At 40.4% G+C, this 26,876-nt stretch overlaps 1 protein-coding gene across 1 annotated transcript in view; it reads right to left on the bottom strand.

The window, feature by feature from the left end:
* The window catches only part of LOC115186351 (NACHT, LRR and PYD domains-containing protein 12-like), a gene marked incomplete at both ends in the record, with an annotated part of 347,545 nt that overhangs the window by 101,519 nt on the left and 219,150 nt on the right, over nt 1-26,876 (bottom strand). The gene's annotated exons all lie outside the window — the stretch shown is intronic.

Raw genomic sequence — 26,876 nt, 5'->3', positions numbered from 1 at the left:
AACATCAGAAGCCTCCTCCCTAAGTTTGTTTTACTCACTGCTTTAGCACACTCCGCCAACCTTGATGTCTTTGCCGTGTCTGAATCCTGGCTTTGGTAGGCCACCAAAAATTCTGAAATGTCCATCCCCAACTACAACATTTTCCGTCAAGATAGAACTGCCAAAGGGGGAAGAGTCGCAATCTACTGCAGAGATGGCCTGCAAAGTTCTATCATACTTTCCAGGTCTAAGCCCAAACAGTTCGAGCTTCTAATTTAAAAAATGTATCTCTCCAGAAATGTCTCTCACTATTGCCGCCTGTTACAGACCCCCCCTCCCCCCCTCAGCTCCCAGCTGTGCCCTGGACCCCATATATGAATTGATTGCCCCCCATCTATCTTCAGAGTTCATTCTGTTAGGTGACCTAAACTGGGATATGCTTAACACCCTGGCCGTCCTACAATCCAAGCTAGATGCCCTCAATCTCACACAAATTATCAAGGAACCCACCAGGTACAACCCTAAATCCGTAAACATGGGCACCCTCACTGATATTATCCTTACCAACTTGCCCTCCAAATACACCTCTGCTGTTTTCATTCAGGATCTCAGCGATCACTGCCCCATTGCCTGCATCCATTATGGGTCCGCGGTCAAACTACCACCCCTCATCACTGTCAAACGCTCCCTAAAACACTTCTGCAAGCAGGCCTTTCTAATCGACCTGGCCTGGGTCTCCTGGAAGGATATTGACCTCATCCCGTCAGTAGAGGATGCCTGGTTGTTCTGTAATTATAATTTCCTCACCACCTTAAATAAGCATGCCCCTTTCAAAAAATGTAGAACTAAGAACAGATAAAGCCCTTGGTTCACTCCAGACCTGACTGCCCTCGACCAGCACAAAAATATCCTGTGGCGTACTGCACTAACAGCTCCCCACCCCCCCAAGCCTCCCCAGCTTCTCCTTCACCCAAATCCAGATAGCTGATGTTCTGAAAGAGTTGCAAAACCTGGACCCGTACAAATCAGCTGGGCTTGACAATCTGGACCCTCTCTTTCTAAAATTATCCGCCGCCATTATGGAAACCCCATTTACTAGTCTGTTCAACTTCTCTTTCGTATAATCCAAGATTCCTAAAGATTGGAACGCTTCCGCGGTCATCCCCCTTTTCAAAGGGGGTGACACTCTAGACCCAAACTGTTACAGACCTATATCCATCCTGCCCTGCCTTTCTAAAGTATTCGAAAGTCAAGTTAACAAACAGGTCACTGACCATTTTTTGAATCCCACCGTACCTTCTCCGCTGTGCAATCTGGTTCCGAGCTGGTCACGGGTGCACCTCAGCCACGCTCAAGGTCCTAAACGATATCATAACCGCCATCGATAAAAGACAGTACTGTGCAGCCGTCTTCATCAACCTGGCCAAGGCTTTCGACTCTGTCAATCACCATATTCTTATTGGAAGACTCAATAGCCTTGGTTTCTCAAATGACTGACTCGCCTGGTTCACCAACTACTTCTCAGACAGAGTTCAGTGTGTCAAATCGGAGGGCCTGTTGTCCGGACCTCTGGCAGTCTCTGTGGAGCTACCACAGGGTTCAATTCTCGGACCGACTCTAACCTCTGAAAATACTAAAGATGCTGCTCTTGCTGCGGGTGATTCCTTGATCCACTTCTATGCAAACGACACAATCCTGTATACATCTGGCCCTTCTTTGGACACTGTGTTAACAAACCTCCAAACGAGCTTCAATGCCATACAACACTCCATCCGTGGCCTCCAACTGCTCTTAAATGCTAGTAAAACTAAATGTATGCTCTTCAACCGATCGCTGCCCGCACCCGCCCGTCCAGCATCACTACTCTGGACGGTTCTGACTTAGAATATGTGGACAACTATAAATACCTAGGTATCTGGTTAGACTGAACTCTCCTTCCAGACTAATATTAAGCATTTCCAATCCAAAATTAAATCTAGAATCGGCTTCCTATTTCGCAACAAAGCCTCCTTCACTCACGCTGCCAAACACCCTCGTAAAACTGACTATCCTACCGATCCTTGACTTCGGCGATGTCATTTTCAAAATAGCCTGCAACACTCTACTCATCAAACTGGATGCAGTCTATCACAGTGCCATCCGTTTTGTCACCAAAGCCCCATATACCACCCACCACTGCGACCTGTATGCTCTCGTCGGCTGGCCCTCGCTACATATTCGTCGCCAAACCCACTGGCTCCAGGTCATCTATAAGTCTTTGCTAGGCCGCCTTCACTCAGCTCACTGGTCACCATAGCAACACCCACACACAGCATGCGCTCCAGGAGGTATATCTCACTGGTCATCCCCAAAGCCAACACCTACATTGGCCGCATTTCCTTCCAGTTCTCTGCTGCCAATGACTGGAACGAATTGCAAAAATCGCTGAAGTTGGAGACATATATCTCCCTCACTAACTTTAAGCATCAGCTATCTGAGCAGCTTACCGATCGCTGCACCTGTACACAGCCCATCTGTAAATAGCCCATCCAACTGCCTACCTCATCCCCATGTTTTTATATGCTTTTCTTGCTCACACCAGTATTTCTAACTATGTGTTTCTAACTATGTGTCGCACTGCTTTGCTTTATCTTGGCCAGGTCGCAGTTGTAAATGAGAACTTGTTCTCAACTGGCCACCTGGTTAGATAAAGGTGAATAATAGTCACATGTTCAACTATCATTTGCTGATCCAGGAAATCATTTTCTGAATGCCAGTCAAATGACAAACATCACGACATTTGTGAGGTTTGGGTACTACAGTAGGTCTATGTTATTGTTAGGTGAAGTTATGGGCCAATTTGGCAAACACTTAGTGTACAAACCCTCATTGTCAGGCTGATGGAAAAGCTAGCCAAAGAGCATTTTACTGTTTGAAGTGTTTTTTAAGTATAAAGCGGTTGATTTGCGAAGAACATTAAAACGAGCCTTACAATTATAATCCAAAGTAGTGTGAAATGTACTCATAATGTACTCATAAGCAACCTGGAAATGGAGGTTACTTCCCTCACCATTCACATTCAGAATACATTGTGAAAAACTCAAATCTTTGCTCACCATTTTTGCTCCAGGCAGATATAGTACATCCATAACTTGTGGTTCCCTCATTACCAGATATACTACATCCATAACTAGTTGTTTCCTCATTAGCAGATATACTACATCCATAACTAGTGGTTTCCTCATTACCAGATATACTACATCCATAACTAGTGGTTTCCTCATTACCAGATATACTACATCCATAACTAGTGGTTTCCTCAGGACCAGATATACTACATCCATAACTAGTGGTTTCCTCATTACCAGATATACTACATCCATAACTAGTGGTTTCCTCATTACCAGATATTCTACATCCATAACTAGTGGTTTCCTCATTAGCAGATATACTACATCCATAACTAGTGGTTTCCTCATTAGCAGATATACTAAATCCATAACTAGTGGTTTCATCATTCGCAGATATACTACATCCATAACTAGTGGTTTCCTCATTACCAGATATACTACATCCATAACTATCGGTTTCCTTATTAGCAGGGAGGTGTTTCTGCAATCAAATTGCATGTGCATCGCCCTCGTGCCGCAATTTTATTAAACACAGAAAGGGGCCTATATTGGAGACCAAACGTCGTCTGGCACACTGCTTAGGATTTCAGCAACTTTAACTTATTTCTAGCCTACAATCATCGATTTCACTACTAATGTGAAAACAAGACAAAATATGACTATTCGTGCTCATTTTAAGACATTTGTCCAACAATTTTAACATGACATTACAGACGTCAATTGTTGTACAACAACATCATGGCTACGCTGTTGGCATCACCTTTTACAGTGGATTTCTACTGTTGTGGGCCTTTAATCATCTGTCTGACTTTGTTGTTCACACAGGAGAGAGACGTGACTATCGTGGATCCTCTGAGGAGCCTCAACAACCTCATGATGCTGAAGAGGCAGAGAAGAGTCTCTCCAGATCAGAACACCTCAATAAACACCTGCAGAGATCCACAGGGAAGAGAACTCACTGCTGCTCTGACTGTGGGAAGAGATTCACCTCATCAGGCATTAAAATTCATCAGAAAATCCACACAGGAGAGAAATCTTATAGCTGTGATCAATTAGGGATAAGTTTTGGTCAATCTGGCAAGCTGACAGTGCACCAGAGAATACACACAGGAGAGAAACCTTATAGCTGTGATCAATGTGGGAAGAGTTTTACTACATCTGGCCATCTGACACTACACCAGAGAATACACACAGGAGAGAAACCTTATTGCTGTGATCAATGTGGGAAGTGTTTTTGTCAATCTGGACAGCTGACAGTGCACCAGAGAACACACACAGGAGAGAAACCTTATAGCTGTCATCAATGTGGGAAGAGTTTTACTACATCTTACCATCTGACACTACACCAGAGAACACACACTGGAGAGAAATCTTATAGATGTGATCAATGTGGGAAGAGTTTTACAACATCTGGCCCTCTGACTCAACACCAGAGAATACACACAGGAGAGACCCCTTATAGCTGTGGTCAATGTGGGAGGAGTTTTGCTACATCTGCCTCTCTGACTCTACACCAGAGAATACACACAGGAGAGACCCCTTATAGCTGTGGTCAATGTGGGAAGAGTTTTGGTCGATCTGTCTATCTGGTATCACACCAGAGAACACACACAGGAGAGAAATCTTATAGCTGTGATCAATGTGGGAAGAGTTTGACTACATCTAGCTCTCTGACTCTACACCAGAGAATACACACAGGAGAGAAACCTTATAGCTGTGGTCAATGTGGGAAGAGTTTTATAACATCTGGCTCTCTGACTGTACACCAGAGAACACACACAGGAGATAAACCTTATAGCTGTGGTCAGTGTGGGAAGAGTTTTGGTCAATCTGGCTCTCTGACTCTACACCAGAGAACACACACAGGAGAGAAACCTTATAGCTGTGATCAGTGTGACAAGAGATTCACCGATAAAAGACATCTGATCAAACATCAGAAAATACATGGAGTTATTTCATGATATCAATGATATAATGTCACAATGTAGAATGTTTTAACATTGTAGTTGGAGTATTTTAATAGTTTCACAATGTAGAACCCTAAACGTTTGCCCCTGTTCTATTGATTTCAACATGATATGGATATTAGCCTCAGGGGGAAAATCCAGGCTCTGAAATGGAAGAGTTACTATTTATAAGATTTAACAAAAAGTGACTAACAAAAAAAGAGTTGTTACACTTACTACGTTGGTGACCCACTTCAATCAAAATGCATCACTTCAAAATGTATCTGGCTGTTTTCTACAAATTGTCCTCTAACCAGGGATGTACACATTATTCCCAGATTCCATGTGATTTTTGAGCTGTTAGTTTCAACAGGACGTGCAACCTCATCTCCCTCCTCTCGGTACAATTGATTACAACATGATATCGATGAGTTATGACAAATAAGTGTTCCTTTGTTCAGTGACCCCTAAATTTAAATGCATCACTCCAAAATGTAGCTGACTGTCTTCTGCAGGTTGTCCTCTAACCAGTGAGGTAAAATATATCTCCCATTTCCATGTGTTTTTTTAGTTGTGTTAGTTTCAACATCATGTACAAGCTGATTTTCCCCCCTGATCGATATCAGTGATTTATTGCTACCTTTCAAAACAACAGCGTTTTTCGTGCTTATGCAATTTATAAGCTTCTTGTTTTAAAAAATACAAGTAATATGATTATTGTGGCAGATGTTTGTGTATATAGCACATTTTATGTTTAGATTTGGACATGTTAAAACTGTGTTTTGACATTGGGGATATCCCACCTAGCAAAATGTCATTGAAAAGACGTTGAAAATAAGACTATGCAATCAAATATTTCATATTTACAATTCATATAACATTTAGTAATGATAATTATTTATGAAACCAACTGACAATTTTTTTGGTACAATTATATTGACATTGTTCCCCTGCTTTTAGAATCTCAGGGTTCATGGTGAGGACAACTTGGTTTCTGATTGTCTCAAGGTGGGCAGTCAAACAGTTTTATGTTTTGCGTTTAGCTAGTGCGTTGCCATGGATCACAGTTTATTTTGACTGCACGTTTTTCCGTATTGGAGATGAGTTTTGTTTGGGCTCATTCCAAGGGGATGAGAGTTCTAGAAGCTAGTGGGATTTAGAAAGACGAGAGTTCTAGAATTGTGGGGGAAAAAATACGTTTTTTTTCTTGTTTTTAGTTGTTGACATCCAGTAGACACCATGTTTATATTGGTGAAGGTGAATTATTGTAGTTGATTATAATGTGAAATGGAAGTTGTTTTCTGTTGGTTGTGAGTAAACTTGTCCAACAAAATATAGGATTTATTTGTTGTCTTAAGGGGGAAGGTGTTACAGGCTTTGGTTTTTCCATATGTGTTTTGAGGTTGGACTTTAGCACGTCTAGCTCGTTAGCACGTCTAGCTCGTTAGCACGTCTAGCTCGTTAGCACGTCTAGCCCGTTAGCACGTCCAGCTCGTTAGCACGTCTAGCTCGTTAGCACGTAGGACGCACTGATTGGTGTCACCTCGTTAGTCAGTATGTGTTACACCTGTGCTGGCTTGTCCATCTCGTTAGTGGGAAGGTGTTTCACCTGAGCTGGTCCAGGTTCTATTTAAGAGTGTCTGGCCCAGTGCTCCAGTTGTCTTGATACATGTGGAGAGTCAACACCTTTAGTTGCTCCACCTTTTTGGTTTGTTTCCTGTCTTTAAGTTTGGTGTGGGATTTTCTTTTGTTTGCCTCTTCTTGGGCAGATTTAGTGGGTCTCATGGTGGGTGTCTTTTAGGTCCCAGTTGTTGTTACTAGTCAACTTCCAGTGGACACCCCCATAGTGTCTTTCAGAGCCCCTCCTAAAAAACAAACATATTGCATCCAATTAATATTTTAATCAATGGCATTTCCTTAGAATGTTCATTAGTCTTTCAGTTGTTTATCTTCTGTTTGTTGTGTACTAAATATTTCTGTTTATTTTCATTTTTTTATTTTTATTTTTCCTGTGAAGCCATTGTGTTGCATCCATGTCTGAAATGTGCTGTATAAATTAAGCTTGATTTGATTTCAACAAATTAACCCAATGACTGACCAATCAACAGACTCCTGGTCAATCTTAGTATGAAAACAGTATCAATCCCACTTTTCCAGCCTGCTGAAGGCGTGGTGGAGTGGTAAACACCACCCCCGGCTCTACCAGGGGCTTGAGGTGGTCTCCCACAGCTCTGCTTATGTCACGTTCTGTGGCCTTGCTGTTCCATTTCTTGACTGTCCCTGCAACACAGAAACACATTTAGTCATATTATATAAAACACTCAAAGTAATGGATATGGAGCATCTATGGCTTCAGTTACACCTGTCACCTAAATGTGACTTCTGATCACTCCAAGCTGCATTAGGTTCAGATCTACCAGGATGGGCCTTTGACATAGTCTGGATGCAGTCAGGCCACTGAATATGCATCAGCAATGTAAAGAGATGGGGTGAATGAGTGGGGAAAAGTACATTTGACACAAATGACCTTCATAATATCAAAGAACAAATGTGTGTGCCTGAGGGGAAATTAACTTTCATACAGCCAGAAGGGGTGAGAAATTACACCAATATCAGTGGACTATTTGCACTAATGTAAATAAACATAGATGATGGAACATATTCCCTTTAGCTGACGTGATGAACCGCTAAGGGGACATAAATATTTACCATCTAAACCATGTGTGACCTCTCACCTCTCTGGCTGTAGAAGTGTTCTTCCTAACCAGTCCCTCAACAGCTCTCTGACTGAGCTCCATCCTCACTGGGTCTTCAGAGGAGAGGAAGGCTGAGGAGGGATGGAAGGATGAATGGATCAGTCAGTCAATAAAGTGTAGAGCTGCTGTCTATGCTGTCTGACAAAATCACTATTTTAGTAGTTCATTAAAGTAAATAAGGCTTTATGACTGCTGAATACCAACTATCAATCACTTAGATCATGTATTTTCAGGTAGAGATACATCCTTGGGACGTCCCTAGCCCATTGAAGTTGGCATTTAAAATGGTTAAGGTAGGGGTTAAGGTTAGGGTTTAGGGTAGAGATGTCCCAAGGATCCCAGATAGCATTGACCATTGTGCATTCTTCAGTCTCTTTTACATAGCAGGTGATGAGTTCTGACTTCTGAACTTGAAAATATTAAATATCCTTATTTATGTGAAATTGAATGAAACAATAATGTATGTTGATGCTAATATGATGTACAATATTCCATCATGTTTCTATATGATAACAATACAGTAATATATTTAATATGATGTACAATATTCCATGATGTTTCTATATGATAAAAATAGAGTGATATATTTAATATGCCATACACTATTTTTTTACCGTTTCACAAATTTCACATTTTAATGAACTTAATCATTATGATTCAACATCAGTTCACCGTCTCACCTCATACTGTATTGGAGCAGCAGCAGCTGACTGCCCGGTTCAACATCAGTTCACCGTCTCACCTCATACTGTATTGGAGCAGCAGCAGCTGACTGCCCGGTTCAACATCAGTTCACCGTCTCACCTCATACTGTATTGGAGCAGCAGCAGCTGACTGCCCGGTTCAACATCAGTTCACCGTCTCACCTCATACTGTATTGGAGCAGCAGCAGCTGACTGCCCAGTTCAACATCAGTTCACCGTCTCACCCCATACTGTATTGGAGCAGCAGCAGCTGACTGCCCGGTTCAACACCAGTTCACCGTCTCACCCCATACTGTATTGGAGCAGCAGCAGCTGACTGCCCAGTTCAACATCAGTTCACCGTCTCACCCCATACTGTATTGGAGCAGCAGCAGCTGACTGCCCGGTTCAACATCAGTTCACCGTCTCACCTCATACTGTATTGGAGCAGCAGCAGCTGACTGCCCGGTTCAGCATCAGTTCACTGTCTCACCTCATACTGTATTGGAGCAGCAGCAGCTGACTGCCCAGTTCAACATCAGTTCACCGTCTCACCTCATACTGTATTGGAGCAGCAGCAGCTGACTGCCCGGTTCAACATCAGTTCACCGTCTCACCTCATACTGTATTGGAGCAGCAGCAGCTGACTGCCCGGTTCAACATCAGTTCACGTCTCACCTCATACTTTATTGGAGAAGCAGCAGCTGACTGCCCGGTTCAACATCAGTTCACCGTCTCACCTCATACTGTATTGGAGCAGCAGCAGCTGACTTGATCGTTGATACTAATCATCATGTTTGAATCTGAGAGTAAATAGAGCCGACTACAACTCTAAAAATGAAGGGTTCATCTGGAGTTGTTCTCAGATCCCCTAAGAACCGTAGGGTTCTTGGTCAATGAAAAACAGCCCCAAAAGGTTCTTCAAAGAACTTGTTAGAAGGTGGGTTCATCGAGGAACCTCCGTTGTTGCTGGACTTCTTCCGGGAACTTCGCAATTACAACTGAAAACGATGGTGACAAGTTTGGATGCGACAACAGTTAAAAAGGTTAAATTGGGTTGATGTTTGGCTCTGAATATGTCTCGAAATCATTTATTATAATAATATAACATAATGAATAACGAAGACAATGATGGTTTTCTGTGAATACCTTCCATAACGTTACTATAGTTAATGAACGTAAATATTAGAAAGCCGGGTTTGACCGTCGGCGTTGTATGAGCTACAGTACAGTACCGTTAGCTAGCTAGCTAACGTTATGTCCTAACTAGGCACAACTAGGTTTGGATTATTTCCTCAACTATATTCTTTCCCATATATTGTATATCGTTTCCATAAAGCCAACAACAGCTCTTATTCCTTCCCTTTCTCTAATGTATTTTGTAATGAAATTAGCAAGTGTAGTAAGATTAAAATGTCAGAAAAACACTTATGTTGTTAAGTTCCTGTGTTCTGGGGATCAGAGAAGTTGGGGTGAAGTTACCAGGGCCGGTCATAAAGATGGAAAACTTCCTAACATAACTAAGTGGATACGATATACACACTAAAGCTGAAAAATCTGTATTTAGCATCAAGTCTACAATATTGTTAGTTTACCTATGATTCATTTTTAATGTTGTTTTTATTGTTTTTATTGTACATCATTATTTATATATTTTTTTATATGGCATGAAAAGCACTATACAAAGTAAAATGTATTATTTATTATGGTCTGACATGTCTGCAGAAATGTTGCAATTTTGTAATGTGTTTTGTTTGGTAAATTGTTTTGTAAATATTAATTCACATTTGTGGTGACACAAAATAAACAATTAATTATTTAAACCAATATTGTTATTATTAGGGGTTAGGGGTTCTTCAAATAACTTATAGGGGTTCCCCCACAGTCTCAATTTGAAGAACCCCTAAAGGATACTCCAGGAACCTTTACTTTTTAGAGTGTATATTGATAAAAGTCACCTTGTCCGAGAGACATTTACATAGTTACCTTGGCTTTTTCTAACTTTATGGAAAAAAGTTTATTCAATAAATCGACCTTAAGGGCAGTTTTATTTCAAATGTAGTACCCGGATGGAGAAAGTCCAATAAGCGTTTTATAGTTTCATCCAACTGCCCAGACTTTGTAGACTGTTTAATAATGCTTAAACCTCATCTTTATGAAATGATCCATTAAAGATACCAACTCAAAACCTACATTCGTCTACATATGGGTTGTTTAAATTGTATCTAATTATATTCCCAGTATTACTTCATCAAATCTCTAGTAATCGATTGTACACACATACAATTCATCATATTTTCATATATTCACAGAATCCATATAAAACGTCAGAAATTCTCAGGTAGTCACGACAACCATTCCATTTGCTTTTTCAAGGACTCTCCACAGCTACGAAGCAGCTCTCCAAAAATACTCCCAGCAGAACAAAAAATAAACTTTTGTTTCCCGGACAATGACCATGGGATCCTCAACGGTTCTCTAACCTCCCAGAGACCACGGCAAAATCAAGCCTCCCAGGAACTATAGACCTTCCGCTGCTTTCTAAAATATCATCCCTCTTATTATCCACATTTCAATCATCTGATTAAGCATATTTCTATGTTACTATCCAGACAACAGATTAAGACTCATTTCCACAGTCACACAACTCTCATATCACAGTCACACAACTCTCATATCACAGTCACACAACTCTCATATCACAGTGTCGTGGACGAATCAGAATTAGTTGGGTAACATAGATAATTAAGATGTTTTATTAATATAATATGCTTATTTGAGGTACTTGTCATTAGAAAGTGTCCATTGGACTCTGGTGTCTTTTCAGTTGCACGTCTACCTTAGCTGGGGCTCAGACACTTGGGGCCCAGAGAGGGGAGAGGTCAGACTTGTCGTCATGGGAATGTGTCTTTACCTATTTCTTAAACCATGTGAAGGGATGCGTGATTAATGGGGAACCAATTACTTGTCTCCACAATGTCTGTGAGCAAGTCACTCCCTCCATTTCTTTATTGTTGGGAGGATTATGGCAGTAAATGGACCCTTGTATGTCCTCTCTTAGATCTCGCACTTATCCTGTGATAATATATGGCCTAGAGGCTCACTCCCCAGCCTGTCCAGGAGTGGGGTCAAGAGGGGGTTTGCTTGAGATGGGAGAGTTGACAATTGATATATGCCATTGGATGAAATGGTGTTTTTGTTCAATACTGTAACAGGGAGGGACAGTTCTACGGGGACCAGATACTGGTCTATATAATGAACACTGTTGACATAGCAGTTACTGTCTGATGTGTTTTATTGATATCTGTCATACAAAACTTAACCTTTGTGAACTGTTACTAAGTATCTGTGGTTTGTCAATGTACGTTGCTATAAAATATCCCTGTAGCCATTCTGTAATCACCTTCCTGGTTCATTCGAGAGAGTGTATTATTGAAGGTCAAGAACTTTTGCAAAAGTATCTTAAGTATTAAGATGTAGTTTAACTCGGACTGGTGTGTTTGTAACTCCTCATTTGGTAATGCGGAAATTAGCCACCACAACAGTCACACAACTCTCATATCACAGTCACACAACTCTCATATCACAGTCACACAACTCTCATATCACAGTCACACAACTCTCATACCACAGTCACACAACTCTCATATCACAGTCACACAACTCTCATATCACAGTCACACAACTCTCATACCACAGTCACACAACTCTCATATCACAGTCACACAATGCTATTCCCAAACATACCTAATCAATTACTTGTTTTTCAACAATATTTTAACCTGCAGGAATATTTTCACATTTCTATCTAATGGTTAGTTCCTAGGATAATGTAACTCATACATTTACATCTTTCAATAATTCTAAAATGGGGTACAGGTTTAAAACAATTACAGGTTTAAAATAATTACATGTTTAAAACAATTACAGGGGCACCTTACTATCTTATACTATATCATAAATGATCTTAACTAGTAAACACAGATTCTAGGTTTCATACAGCTCACACAGATAGTTGACTCGCCACTCTTAACACCTCCAAGGTGCCCCCCTCACTCAGGAATACACACTCTGAGCCTACGAGGCTTTTCTAAAAATTCCACTTGTTTCGCTCACCTCATTCTTTATTTTTAAACTACGTTCGAGATGTGGTATCCACTCGGCTCGCTGCCTCTCAGATCAAAGGTGGGTCCATTTGCTCCGTTCCCGAAGTGTGGTTTCCCTGAGATCCCAAGTTAGAGGGATCCCTCGTGCACCATTTACCGAGGTCGTCAGGAGCAGTCACCAAGTCAAGATTCACATCCCCATCGCCAAATGTGGTTAATTTCTATAATATCAAATAAGGAGACAAACTTATCACACAAGTCAGAGTAATTCTGAAAATAAATCTTTATTCACTTATTAATATGGGAGCAGGTCAAAACAACACACATATATAAAGTGAATCGATTGAGTGCTCTACGATAATGATGGCTGGTCGACGAATCACCCCCAGATGATTCATTGAGAGAGATGAATCACCCCCAGATGATTCGTTGAGAGATGAATCACCCCCGGATGATTCGTTGAGAGATGAATCACCCCCAGATGATTCGTTGAGAGCCCAGAGACAAAAGTACAAAGGTCTTTTACAGCCAAGATACACCCTTTTAACCTACAAGACCAACAACAGATGTATAGAACGGGTCACAAGGTTAACATTTGTATGAAAGATACTTATAATTCTCAGCAGACAGTATCTGCTGTAAAAACAGTACTTTTTGTGTAGAGACCAGGGTCTGGCCCTGGGGTCATCTCTCCCTGGTACCATATAGAACAGAAACATTAACTCATGCTCTGGAATGTGGTCTCTTTAGGTTTTATCACCCAAAAGACATTGTAAATCTCCTCTCAGTGTTTTCTCCCAGAGGCCCATCCTCAGTAGAACACAGACACAATAGTTATAAGAACCCTCTATTCTGTTGCATAAAACAACCATTTGATGCAATAAAAGTATTATAACATAATCATGCAGTTTTGCTCTCAGTGTCCACTGAAAGTTGACTAGTAACAACAACTGGGACCTAAAAGACACCCACCATGAGACCCACTAAATCTGCCCAAGAAGAGGCAAACAAAAGAAAAAACCCACACCAAACTTAAAGACAGGAAGTAAACCAAAAAGGTGGAGCAACTAAAGGTGTTGACTCTCCACATGTATCAAGACAACTGGAGCACTGGGCCAGACACTCTTAAATAGAACCTGGACCAGCTCAGGTGAAACACCTTCCCACTAACGAGATGGACAAGCCGGTGTAACACATACTGACTAACAGAAATGGAAAAACCAAAGACTATAACAACTTAAGAGAATGCTTACCACCAACAGAAAACAACTCACATTTCACATTATTATCAACTACAATGCTTCACTTTCACCAATATAAACATGGTGTCTACTGGCTGACAACAATAAAAAATAAAAATAAATTTCCTCACTAGCTTCTAGAACTCTCGTCTTCCTAAAACTCACGAGCTTCTAGAACTCTCGTCCCCTTGGAACGAGTCCAAATAAAACTCATCTCCAATACTGAAGAACGTGCAGAACAAAATTCATCTCCAATATGAAAAAACGTGCAGTCAAAATAAATTCTGATCCATGGCAACTCACTGCCTAAACGCAAAACTTTTTGACTGCCCACCCTTGAAACAATCAGCAACCAAGTTGTCCTTAACACAGACATTTGAGAATGAGAATTAACCCTGATATTCTAAAAGCAGGGCAACAATGTCAATATAATTGTACCCAAAAATGGTCAGTTGGTTGCATTAATAATAATCATTACCAAATCTTACATGAAATGTAAATATGAAATATTTGGTTGCATAGTCTTATTTTCAACGGCTTTTCAATTACATTTTGCTAGGTGGGATAGCCCCACTGTCAAAACACAGTTTTATCGTGTCTAAATCAATAACCAATATGCAGAAAGTTTGTGATAAATTAAAAACCTAAACATAAAATGTGCTATATACACAAACATCTGCCACAATAATCATATTACTTGTATTTTTTTAAACAAGCACCTTATAAACTGCACAAGCACCAAAAACGCTGGTGTTTTGACAAGTAGCAATAAATCACTGATATCGATTAGGGGGGGAAATCAGGTTGTACGTGATGTTGAAACTAACAACTAAAAAAACACATGGAAATGGGAGATATATTTTACCTCACAGGTTAGAGGACAACCTGCAGAAGACAGTCAGCTACATTTTGGAGTGATGCATTTAAATGTAGGGGTCGCTAAACAAAGGAACACAACACTTATTTGTCATAACTCATCGATATCATGTTGAAATCAATTGTGCCGAGAGGAGGGAGATGAGGTTGCACGTCCTGTTAAAGCTAACAGCTCAAAAACCACACGGAATCTGGGAATAATGTGTACATCACTGGTTAGAGGACAATTTGTAGAAAACAGCCAGATACATTTTGAAGTGATGCATTTTGATTGAAGTGGGTCACCAACGTAGTAAGTGTAACAACTCTTTTTTTGTTAGTCACTTTTTGTTAAATCTTATAAATAGTAACTCTTCCATTTCAGAGCCTGGATTTTCCCCCTGAGGCTAATATCCATATCATGTTGAAATCAATAGAACAGGGACAAACGCTTAGGGTTCTACATTGTGACATCATTAATATACTCCTTCTACAATGTTAAAACATTCTACATTGTGACATTAATTCATTGATATCATGAAACAACTCCTTCATGTATGTATTTTCTGATCTTTTATCAGATTATCTCTGGTCACAGCTATGAGGTTTCTCTCCTGTGTGTGTTCTCTGGTGTTTAGTCAGATGGCCAGATCGACCAAAACTCTTCCCACATTGATCACAGCTATAAGATTTCTCTCCTGTGTGTGTTCTCTTGTGTGATGTCAGATGGCCAGATTGACCAAATCTCTTCCCACATTGATCACAGCTATAGGATTTCTCTCCTGTGTGTATTCTCTGGTGCACTGTCAGATGGCCAGATTTACCAAAACTCTTCCCACATTGATCACAGCTATAGGATTTCTCTCCTGTGTGTATTCTCTGGTGCACTGTCAGATTGCTAGATTGACCAAAACTCTTCCCACATTGATCACAGCTATAAGGTTTCTCTCCTGTGTGTCTTCTCTGGTGTAATGTCAGACCCCCAGACTCAGTAAAACTCTTCCCACACTGATCACAGCTATACGGCTTCTCTCCTGTGTGTGTTCTCTGGTGTGATGTCAGATGGCCAGATTGAACAAAACTCTTGCCACATTGATCACAGCTATAGGGTTTCTCTCCTGTGTGGATTCTCTGATGAATTTTAATGCCTGATGAGGTGAATCTCTTCCCACAGTCAGAGCAGCAGTGAGTTCTCTTCCCTGTGGGTCTCTGCTGGTGTTTCTTGAGGAGTTCTGATCTGGAGAGGCTCTTCTCTGCCTCGTCAGCATCATGAGGTTGTTGAGGCTCCCCAGAGGACCCACGGTAGTCCCGTCTCTCTCCTGTGTGAACAACAAAGTCAGACAGATGGTTAAAGGCACACAACAGCAGAAATCCATTGTTTATTTGAGGTAAAAAGGGATGACCAAATCAAATCAAATTTATTTGTCAGATCATACCCATGAAGTTGTACAACAATTGACGTCTGTTAAATTATTTGACCATTACGACAGTCAACTTAGCAACAATCCATATTTTGTCTTGTTTTCACATTAGTAGTAACTAAAAGTCACATTAGTAGTGACTTTTGGTCTCCAATATAGGCCCCTTTCTGTGTTTGCTAAAACTGCGGCACAAGGGCAATGCGCACACAATTTGATTGCAGAAACACCTCCCTGCTAATGAGGAAACCACTAGTTATGGATGTAGTATATCTGGTAATGAGGAAACCACTAGTTATGGATGTAGTATATCTGGTAATGAGGAAACCACTAGTTATGGATGTAGTATATCTGTTAATGAGGAAACCACTAGTTATGGATGTAGTATATCTGGTAATGAGGAAACCACTAGTTATGGATGTAGTATATCTGGTAATGAGGGAACCACTAGTTATGGATGTAGTATATCTGTTAATGAGGAAACCACTATTTATGGATGTAGTATATCTGGTAATGAGGAAACCACTAGTTATGGATGTAGTATATCTGGTAATGAGGGAAGCACTAGTTATGGATGTAGTATATCTGGTAATGAGGAAACCACTAGTTATGGATGTAGTATATCTGGTAATGAGGAAACCACTAGTTATGGATGTAGTATATCTGGTAATGAGGAAACCACTAGTTATGGATGTAGTATATCTGGTAATGAGGGAACCACTAGTTATGGAAGTAGTGTATCTGGTAATGAGGAAACCGCTAGTTATGGATGTAGTATATCTAGCTGGAGCAAAACTGGTGAACGAAGATTTTAGTTTTTCACAATGTATTCTGAATATTACAGCACAAGATCAGGAGTGCTACTCAAGGAAACTCACATAAAGCTCTGTGTCTATTTACTAATTCATCACCGTGGGGGAAAACTCAGGGGAGTTCTCATAGGCTGACAGCAAAATTAGCCTCCAGGTTGCTTATAAGTGCATTTCACATTAAATATGGATTATAATTGTAGGGCTCGCTTGAATCATCTGCTTAATATGTTTGTGTTATTGTCGCAAATCAACTGATTTATACTTAAAAAACACTTCAACCAGTAAAATGCTCCTTGGCTTTTCCATCAGCCTGACAATGAGGGTTTGTACACTAAGTGTTTAACAAATTGGTCCATAACATCACCAACAATAACATAGTAGAGGTCCATAACATCACCAACAATAACATAGTAGAGATCGACCCATAACATCACCAACAATAACATAGTAGAGGTCCATAACATCACCACCAATAACATAGTAGAGGTCCACCCATAACATCACCAACAATAACATAGTAGAGGTCCATCCATAACATCACCAACAATAACATAGTAGAGGTCCACCCATAACATCACCACCAATAACATAGTAGAGGTCGACCCAAACATCACCACCAATAACATAGTAGAGGTCCACCCATAACATCACCACCAATAACATAGTAGAGGTCCACCCATAGCATCACCACCAATAATATAGTAGAGGTCCACCCATAACATCACCAACAATAACATAGTAGAGCTCCACCCATAACATCACCAACAATAACATAGTAGAGATCCACCCATAACATCACCAACAATAACATAGTAGAGATCCCCCCATAACATCACCAACAATAACATAGTAGAGCTCCACCCATAACATCACCACCAATAACATAGTAGAGGTCCACCCATAACATCACCAACAATAACATAGTAGAGGTCCATAACATCACCACCAATAACATAGTAGCGGTTCATAACATCACCACCAATAACATAGTAGAGGTCCACCCATAACATCACCACCAATAACATAGTAGAGGTCCACCCATAACATCACCACCAATAACATAGTAGAGGTCCACCCATAACATCACCAACAATAACATAGTAGAGGTCCACCCATAACATCACCAACAATAACATAGTAGAGGTCCATAACATCACCAACAATAACATAGTAGAGGTCCACCCATAACATCACCAACAATAACATAGTAGAGGTCCATAACATCACCAACAATAATATAGTAGAGGTCCACCCATAACATCACCAACAATAACATAGTAGAGCTCCACCCATAACATCACCACCAATAATATAGTAGAGGTCCACCCATAACATCACCAACAATAACATAGTAGAGGTCCACCCATAACATCACCAACAATAACATAGTAGAGGTTCACCCATAACATCACCAACAATAACATAGTAGAGGTCCATAACATCACCACCAATAACATAGTAGAGGTCCATAACATCACCACCAATAACATAGTAGAGGTCCACCCATAACATCACCAACAATAACATAGTAGAGGTTCATAACATCACCACCAATAACATAGTAGAGGTCCACCCATAACATCACCAACAATAACATAGTAGAGGTTCATAACATCACCAACAATAACATAGTAGAGGTCCACCCATAACATCACCAACAATAACATAGTAGAGGTCCACCCATAACATCACCAACAATAACATAGTAGAGGTCCATAACATCACCAACAATAATATAGTAGAGGTCCACCCATAACATCACCAACAATAACATAGTAGAGCTCCACCCATAACATCACCACCAATAATATAGTAGAGGTCCACCCATAACATCACCAACAATAACATAGTAGAGGTCCACCCATAACATCACCAACAATAACATAGTAGAGGTCCACCCATAACATCACCAACAATAACATAGTAGAGGTCGACCCAAACATCACCAACAATAACATAGTAGAGATCCCCCCATAACATCACCAACAATAACATAGTAGAGGTCCATAACATCACCACCAATAACATAGTAGAGGTCGACCCAAACATCACCAACAATAACATAGTAGAGATCCCCCCATAACATCACCAACAATAACATAGTAGAGGTCCATAACATCACCACCAATAACATAGTAGAGGTCCACCCATAACATCACCAACAATAACATAGTAGAGGTTCATCCATAACATCACCAACAATAACATAGTAGAGGTTCATAACATCACCAACAATAACATAGTAGAGGTCCACCCATAATATCACCAACAATAACATAGTAGAGGTCCACCCATAACATCACCAACAATAACATAGTAGAGGTCCCCCCCATAACATCACCAACAATAACATAGTAGAGGTCCCACCCATAACGATCACCAACAATAACATAGTAGAGGTCCACCCATAACATCCACCAACAATAACATAGTAGAGGGCCCATAACATCACCAACAATAACATAGTAGAGGTCCATAACATCACCAACAATAACATAGTAGAGGTCCACCCATAACATCACCAACAATAACATAGTAGAGGTCCATAACATCACCAACAATAACATAGTAGAGGTCCACCCATAACATCACGACCAATAACATAGTAGAGGTCCATAACATCACCAAACAATAACATAGTAGAGGTCCACCCATAACATCACCAACAATAACATAGTAGAGGTCCACCCATAACATCACCAACAATAACATAGTAGAGGTCCACCCATAACATTCACAACAATAACATAGTAGAGGTCCACCCATAACATCACCACCAATAACATAGTAGAGGTCCACCCATAACATCACCACCAATAACATAGTAGAGGTCCATACATCACCATCAATAACATAGTAGAGGTCCACCCATAACATCACCAACAATAACATAGTAGAGCTCCACCCATAAACATCACCACCATAATATAGTAGAGGTCCACCCCATAACATCACCAACATAACATAGTAGAGGTCCACCCATAACATCACCAACAATAACATAGTAGAGGTCCACCCATAACATCACCACCAATAACATAGTAGAGGTCCACCCATAACATCACCAACAATAACATAGTAGAGGTCCACCCATAACATCACCAACAATAACATAGTAGAGGTCGACCCAAACATCACCAACAATAACATAGTAGAAGATCCCCCATAACATCACCAACAATAACATAGTAGAGAGGTCCATAACATCACCACCAATAACATAGTAGAGGTCCACCCATAACATCACCAACAATAACATAGTAGAGGTCCACCCATAACATCACCACCAATAACATAGTAGAGGTCCATAACATCACCAACAATAACATAGTAGAGGTCCATAACATCACCACCAATAACATAGTAGAGGTCCACCCATAACATCACCACCAATAACATAGTAGAGGTCCACCCATAACATCACCAACAATAACATAGTAGAGATCCCCCCATAACATCACCAACAATAACATAGTAGAGGTTCATAACATCATCACCAATAACATAGTAGAGGTTCATAACATCACCAACAATAACATAGTAGAAGGTCCACCATAATATCACCAACAATAACATAGTAGAGGTCCACCCATAACATCACCAACAATAACATAGTAGAGTCCCCCCATAACATCACCCAACAATAACATAGTAGAGGTCCACCCATAACATCACCAACAATAACATAGTAGAGGTCCACCCGTAACATCACCAAAAAATAACATAGTAGAGGTCCCCCCATAACATCACCAACAAAACATAGTAGAGGTCCACCCATAACATCACCAACAATAACATAGTAGAGGTCCACCCATAACATCACCAACAATAACATAGTAGAGGTCCATAACATCACCACCAATAACATAGTAGAGGTCCATAAGATCACCACCAATAACATAGTAGAGGTCCACCCATAACATCACCAACAATAACATAGTAGAGGTTCATAACATCACCACCAATAACATAGTAGAGGTCCACCCATAACATCACCACAAATAACATAGTAGAGGTCCACCCATAACATCACCAACAATAACATAGTAGAGGTCCACCCATAACATCACCAACAATAACATAGTAGAGGTCCATAACATCACCACCAATAACATAGTAGAGGTCGACCCATAACATCACCACCAATAACATAGTAGAGCTCCACCCATAACATCACCAACAATAACATAGTAGAGGTCCACCCATAACATCACCAACAATAACATAGTAGAGGTCCACCCATAGCATCACCAACAATAACATAGTAGAGGTCCCCCCATAACATCACCAACAATAACATAGTAGAGGTCCCCCCATAACATCACCAACAATAACATAGTAGAGATCCCCCCCATAACATCACCACCAATAACATAGTAGAGGTCCACCCATAACATCACCACCAATAACATAGTAGAGGTCCACCCATAACATCACCAACAATAACATAGTAGAGATTCATAACATCACCACCAATAACATAGTAGAGGTCCACCCATAACATCACCAACAATAACATAGTAGAGGTCCACCCATAACATCACCAACAATAACATAGTAGAGGTCCATAACATCACCACCAATAACATAGTAGAGGTCCACCCATAACATCACCAACAATAACATAGTAGAGGTCGACCCAAACATCACAGACAATAACATAGTAGAGATCCCCCCATAACATCACCAACAATAACATAGTAGAGGCCCATAACATCACCAACAGTAACATAGTAGAGGTCCATAACATCACCACCAATAACATAATAGAGGTCGACCCAAACATCACCAACAATAACATAGTAGAGATCCCCCCATAACATCACCAACAATAACATAGTAGAGGTCCTTAACATCACCACCAATAACATAGTAGAGGTCCACCCATAACATCACCAACAATAACATAGTAGAGGTCCACCCATAACATCACCACCAATAACATAGTAGAGGTCCATAACATCACCAACAATAACATAGTAGAGGTTCATCCATAACATCACCAACAATAACATAGTAGAGGTCCATAACATCACCACCAATAACATAGTAGAGGTCCACCCATAACATCACCACCAATAACATAGTAGAGGTCCACCCATAACATAACCAACAATAACATAGTAGAGATCCCCCCATAACATCACCAACAATAACATAGTAGAGGTTCATAACATCATCACCAATAACATAGTAGAGGTTCATAACATCACCAACAATAACATAGTAGAGGTCCACCCATAATATAACCAACAATAACATAGTAGAGGTCCACCCATAACATCACCAACAATAACATAGTAGAGGTCCCCCCATAACATCACCAACAATAACATAGTAGAGGTCCACCCAAACATCACCAACAATAACATAGTAGAGGTCCACCCATAACATCACCAACAATAACATAGTAGAGGCCCATAACATCACCAACAATAACATAGTAGAGGTCCATAACATCACCAACAATAACATAGTAGAGGTCCACCCATAACATCACCAACAATAACATAGTAGAGGTCCACCCATAACATCACCAACAATAACATAGTAGAGGTCCACCCGTAACATCACCAACAATAACATAGTAGAGGTCCCCCAATACCATCACTAACAAAAACATAGTAGAGGTCCACCCATAACATCAACACCAATAACATAGTAGAGGTCCACCCATAACATCACCAACAATAACATAGTAGAGGTCCATAACATCACCACCAATAACATAGTAGAGGTCCACCCATAACATCACCACCAATAACATAGTAGAGGTCCATAACATCACCACCAATAACATAGTAGAGGTCCACCCATAACATCACCAACAATAACATAGTAGAGGTTCATAACATCACCACCAATAACATAGTAGAGGTCCATAACATCACCACCAATAACATAGTAGAGGTCCACCCATAACATCACCAACAATAACATAGTAGAGATTCATAACATCACCACCAATAACATAGTAGAGGTCCACCCATAACATCACCAACAATAACATAGTAGAGGTCCACCCATAACATCACCAACAATAACATAGTAGAGGTCCACCCATAACATCACCAACAATAACATAGTAGAGGTCCATAACATCACCACCAATAACATAGTAGAGGTCGACCCATAACATCACCACCAATAACATAGTAGAGCTCCACCCATAACATCACCAACAATAACATAGTAGAGGTCCACCCATAACATCACCAACAATAACATAGTAGAGGTCCACCCATAGCATCACCAACAATAACATAGTAGAGGTCCCCCCATAACATCACCAACAATAACATAGTAGAGGTCCCCCCATAACATCACCAACAATAACATAGTAGAGATCCCCCCATAACATCACCACCAATAACATAGTAGAGGTCCACCCATAACATCACCACCAATAACATAGTAGAGGTCCACCCATAACATCACCAACAATAACATAGTAGAGATTCATAACATCACCACCATAACATAGTAGAGGTCCACCCATAACATCACCAACAATAACATAGTAGAGGTCCACCCATAACATCACCAACAATAACATAGTAGAGGTCCATAACATCACCACCAATAACATAGTAGAGGTCCACCCATAACATCACCAACAATAACATAGTAGAGGTCCACCCATAACATCACCACCAATAACATAGTAGAGGTCCACCCATAACATCACCAACAATAACATAGTAGAGGTCCATAACATCACCACCAATAACATAGTAGAGGTCCACCCATAACATCACCAACAATAACATAGTAGAGGTCCATAACATCACCACCAATAACATAGTAGAGGTCCACCCATAACATCACCAACAATAACATAGTAGAGGTTCATAACATCACCACCAAGACATAGTAGAGGTCCATAACATCACCACCAATAACATAGTAGAGGTCCCCCATAACATCACCAACACAATAACATAGTAAGAAGGTTCATAACTCACCACCACTAACATAGTAGAGGTCCACCCATAACATCACCAACAATAACATAGTAGAGGGTCCACCCATAACATCCCAACAATAACATAGTAGAGGTCCACCCATAAACATCACCAACATAACATAGTAGAGGGTCCATAACATCACCACCAATAACATAGTAGAGGTCGACCCATAACATCACCACCAATAACATAGTAGAGCTCCACCCATAACATCACCAACATAAACATAGTAGAGGTCCACCCATACATCACCAACATAACATAGTAGAGGTCCCCCCATACCTCACCAACAATAACATAGTAGAGGTCCCCCCTAACATCACACCAAGCAATAACATAGTAGAGATCCCCCCATAACATCAACCACCAATAACAGAGTAGAGGTTCCACCCATAACATCACCACCAATAACATAGTAGAGGTCCACCCATAACATCACCAACAATAACATAGTAGATTCATAACATCACCACCAATAACATAGTAGAGGTCCACCCATAACATCACCAACAATAACATAGTAGAGGTCCACCCATAACATCACCAACAATAACATAGTAGAGGTCCATAACATCACCACCAATAACATAGTAGAGGTCCACCCATAACATCACCAACAATAACATAGTAGAGGTCCACCCATAACATCACCAACAATAACATAGTAGAGGTCCACCCATAACATCACCAACAGTAACATAGTAGATGTCCATAACATCACCACCAATAACATAGTAGAGGTCCATAACATCACCAACAATAACATAGTAGAGGTCCACCCATAACATCACCACCAATAACATAGTAGAGGTCCACCCATAACATCACCACCAATAACATAGTAGAGGTCCATAACATCACCAACAATAACATAGTAGAGGTCCACCCATAACATCACCACCAATAACATAGTAGAGGTCCACCCATAACATCACCACCAATAACATAGTAGAGGTCCACCCATAACATCACCACCAATAACATAGTAGAGGTCCACCCATAACATCACCACCAATAACATAGTAGAGGTCCACCCATAACATCACCAACAGTAACATAGTAGAGGTCCCATAACATCACCACCAATAACATAGTAGAGGTCCCCATAACATCACCACCAATAACATAGTAGAGGTCCACCCATAATATCACCAACAATAACATAGTAGAGGTCCATAACATCACCACCAATAACATAGTAGAGGTCCACCCATAACATCACCAACAATAACATAGTAGAGGTCCATAACATCACCACCAATAACATAGTAGAGGTCCATAACATCACACCAACAATAACATAGTAGAGGTCCACCCATAACATCACCAACAATAATAGTAGAGGTTGGCCGATTATGATTTTTCACACGCCGATACCGATTATTGGAACGATTTTATATATATATTTGTAATAATGGACAAACTACAACAATACTGAATGAACCACATTTATTTTAACTTAATATAATACATAAATAAAATCTATTTAGTCTCAAATAAATAATGAAACATGTTCCATTTGGTTTAAATAAATAATGAAACATGTTCCATTTGGTTATATAAATAATGAAACATGTTCCATTTGGTTTAAATAATGCAAAAACACTGTTGGAGAAGAAAGTAAAAGTGCAATATGAGCCATGTAAAAAAGCTTTTAACATATAACTATTTCTCTCTATATCATTTCAAATTCATATACATTTTTATTTTATTTATATATTTCTTACCTTTAGTGGGTTTAACTGCCTGTTCAGGGGCAGAACGACAGATTTGTACCTTGTCATCTCGGGGGATTTGAACTTGCAACCTTTCAGTTACTAGTCCAACGTTCTAACCACTAGGCTACCCTGCCGCCCAGAATGTTCTTATAGGCCATTAGTATTAGCCAGCCAATCTTGGGAGGTTAGGACAGGCTTGAAGTCATAAACAAGCTGTGCTTCAAGCATTGCGAAGAGCTACTGGCAAACGCAGGAAAGTGCTGTTTGATGAATGTTTAAGATATGCTTACAAGCCTGCTGCTGCCTACCACCGCTCAGTCAGCACTGCCTATCAAATATCAAATCATAGACTATTATAATATAATAACACAGAAATACGAGCCTTAGGTCATATTCAATTTAATATCGCTCTGTCACCGAGCCCAGGAAGGGTGTGGAGCCAAACAGGTGTTGTACCTCGTTCCCTCCTTCAGGAACAGTAATTATAGTCATAAAGTTACACTCCCTTTCAAGTTGGTTCCAACTTCGTACAACATACTATGGGGAAATACAATCTTCCCCATGCCGACCCAAACGGATACTAAATGAAACGCCCCTGGCAGACCACCCAGACCTGACCCCGCAAGATGCGTCAGTTCTGTCAATTTATTCATTTTATTTTGTTTGAAACCACTCCGGTCAATGTGATAAGGACCCACACCTGATTACAACATATAGAAGTAGGACTAGTCTACCTGGCCATGTGTGCAAATGTAGGCCTATAAATGTGCCCATTTGGGGATGTCTGATAGTATTTCCTGATTGTCTTAATCTGGGCTAGGGGGCGTATTGAGAATTTTGGAAAAATATGTTCCCATTTTTAACTGCACCTACACCAACTCAGAAGCTAGAATATGCATATTATTGTTCAGGTTTGGATAGAAAACACTCTGAATTTTCTAAAACTGTTTGAATGGTGTCTGTGAGTATAACAGAACTCCTATGGCAGGCAAAACCTGACAAGGTTTCAAGCAGGAAGTACCCTGTCTGACAAGGAGTCGTGCGTCTTGCATCTTTTGTATTGAAAAGTAAGGATCTTAGCTGTAACGTGACAATTCCCAGGGCTCCAATAGGCTCTCAGAGCCCGCGAAATAACTGAAGGTTTACGAGGGAGCCTCAGGTTGAAACATATTATCGCCTTTTGTAAGTGGATGCTCCGAGGACCTTTGAATGATGCGCGTGCATGAGTCGCTTCTGAGGAGAAATTTTATTCGGCTGTTTAGGCTCAATGCATACTCTCCCGGT

The sequence above is a fragment of the Salmo trutta genome, unplaced genomic scaffold (assembly GCF_901001165.1).
Source record: "Salmo trutta unplaced genomic scaffold, fSalTru1.1, whole genome shotgun sequence".
Taxonomy (NCBI): Eukaryota; Metazoa; Chordata; class Actinopteri; order Salmoniformes; family Salmonidae; genus Salmo; species Salmo trutta.
The sequence above is the reverse complement of the archived record's forward strand: the minus strand, read 5'-3'. Positions and strand labels throughout refer to the sequence as shown.